This window comes from Pinus tabuliformis, chromosome 2_2 (assembly GCF_031772625.1).
Source record: "Pinus tabuliformis cultivar Carrire ecotype Pingquan chromosome 2_2, CPIR1, whole genome shotgun sequence".
NCBI classification, from domain to species: Eukaryota; Viridiplantae; Streptophyta; class Pinopsida; order Pinales; family Pinaceae; genus Pinus; species Pinus tabuliformis.
This window is the reverse complement of record NC_142300.1, coordinates 813,139,199-813,141,733: the sequence shown is the minus strand read 5'-3', so window position 1 is coordinate 813,141,733 and position 2,535 is coordinate 813,139,199. Positions and strand designations below refer to the sequence as shown.

At 36.6% G+C, this 2,535-nt stretch overlaps 1 long non-coding RNA gene across 1 annotated transcript; it reads right to left on the bottom strand.

The window, feature by feature from the left end:
- Positions 1-1,450: 1,450 nt before the first annotated feature.
- LOC149195436 (uncharacterized) lies at positions 1,451-2,331 on the bottom strand. Its single transcript, XR_016255145.1, has 3 exons — positions 1,977-2,331; positions 1,719-1,791; positions 1,451-1,577 (listed from the first exon to the last, which is right to left on the bottom strand). It is a non-coding gene; the product is annotated as an uncharacterized LOC149195436 (long non-coding RNA).
- Positions 2,332-2,535: the final 204 nt, after the last annotated feature.

Here is a 2,535-nt window from a genome sequence, read left to right as displayed (position 1 = left end):
ACACAAATAGCACAACTATACCTCTACTAATGAAACACAAATAGCACAACTATACCTCTACTAATGTGTATGGTGGTGATTGGTCCCATACACATTTGTCAGAATACGTGGTGATCTGGCTCACCATCCACATTCGGGAACATATGTCTGTCTCCCGTTTTATGACAACACAAAAAATCTTACCACGTGCTTATTATTTTGACTGGTTGACCGCGTGGCTTCTAACAATCTGGTTGGGTTTGATTCTAACTTCGAATCCAACAATGTGAGTCTGATTACTACAACCAACGAGACAAAGATTTCGGCCTTCTAACTTCTAATCCAGCGACGTGAGTTTGATCACCACAACCAGCGAGACAAAGCTACAGGTGTGAGTGGTGATCGGGCCCCACCATCCGCGTCAAATAAAATCAGCAGGGGCCACTATTTTAAGGTCAGTTCTATACAACCATAAGGATATTCACATGATAAAGATCCTACTCGATTAAGGCACGTGATTGAGGGTTTTAACAACGTGATCGCGGGTTCGACTCCAATTTCTCATACTCGCGGGTTCTATTATCACACCATAAAGACAGAGAGCTTCTTTAATCATAAGCATATTATAAAAACTATGGAACCTAGCAGGCTAGCACTGGTACGCTGCTGTAAGGGTTTAATTCAAAAATCCAAATACTATTTACACAGGACTAGAAGTTAAATACTCAAAGAAATATAAATCAAACACTCAGAGTTGTTTCTCTGTCGAAGTATGAGGATTTGGCTGCAACCTTATTCTTCTCCATCCCTCAATTTGCTACGCAAAATTTACCGAAACTTCTCCTCACATTGAATCGAATTTAAATTGGACTTTGGAATCTTGACAAATCTGAATGACGCCCAGGTACAATGGACCCAGCAATAGAAATATTATCTCATACATAATTTGTTTGTCCCTGAGCAGTCGATTCAGAGTCTTACATTTCGATTTCATTTCTCATTTAGGATTCTTTTAATTACACACGTCTAAATAGACCAACCCTAATCTACGAAAATCGATTTTATTTTATTTGGAATGAGGATAACCAGACTTGTAATTCGTTTGATTAAATTTAAATATCATCTATCAGAGTCGTGCGGCTCGTTTTTTGAATTCCAAGACGTCAAAACAGGGTTTATTTAATTTGATCAGAGTAGTCCGGGTCGTTTCTTAAATTCCAAGACAACAAAACAGGGTTTAATTAATTTGACTTCTAGTTTCTTTCAAGGAGCCTGCAGATCTCTTTTAAGTAGAGAGCCTCAGGGCGAAATCACGCACTAAATCGAAATTTATTTATGATTTCAAAAAGAATTCAAATCATTTTATCTAATCTTTATCACCGTTTCTATGTTTACTTAACAGAAATTTAAAAGAGCTATTGCATTTTTCAATTTCAAAAATTCTCTCTGATAAATTGATAATATCCAGAAGGTACCTTAAAAAAATATTGCTCCATTGTAGCAGTGATCATTCGGCCCTTTGCACACGGTCTACAGACGCTATATACTCCCAAATTCGTTGAAAGCCAGGTAGAAATTAATAAACAGAGCATCCTAGCCTAGAAATTTTGAAAATAATTAATTAACCAGAAACAGAGCGCAATTGTTATTCATAAAGAGATCAGAGAGACATTGCAATCGTTGTTTATAAAGAAATCAAATCCACAGAAAATCACAAATAACAAGCCCAAGGTAGGTACCTTGCACATATGATTTTGTAAAAGTATTCACTCATGCACCCAGCGCTCTGCCCTCAAAGCTGGAAGGAAAAAACTAAAAACAAACAAACAAAGAAGAATTAGTGCAGAAACATTTAAAAATAACCAATGAATTGTTAAAACCAAAACCAAAGAAATTAAAGATTCCGATAATTGTTAAAACCAAAACCAAAGAAATTAAAGAGTCCGATTGCTGCTCATATATCAAAAAACTACAGCACAGATTTCTTCATCTCTCACCTCATCCATCCATGGAGAAGAGGAATTTGTGTCGCCCAATTTGATTCACCCAAATAAATATGTCCTTCTCCTCTGCACTCGGTGGTTAATTTACATATAGAACACACATAAACATAACAAGAACAACATCATACACAGCAGAAACACACAAATAAGACTATACACAAAGAACACCAGCATACACAGCAGAAACGCACAAAGAAGACCATAAACATACACACAAACCAAAACAAAAGAGCGCTCCAACATTCAATCATAATACACAACAGCATACGCAGCAGAAACGCACAGAGAATACCATAAACATAGACAGAAACAAAAACAAATGAGCGCTCCACATTCAATCATAACACCCCATACTACCACCGCATGAGAGAGGAGATAGAGAAAATCAAAATAAACTTATGGAATTGGACCGTCCCCTCTATATATATATAGACTGCCCAATGTCATCTTTTTCCAACGTTCATGCTTTTTTGAATGCTGAGCTGTCAGGATTTTTGAAATTCCAAGAACCAAGTTAAATCAATTTGAACTGAGAGATGAACAAAGTAAAATC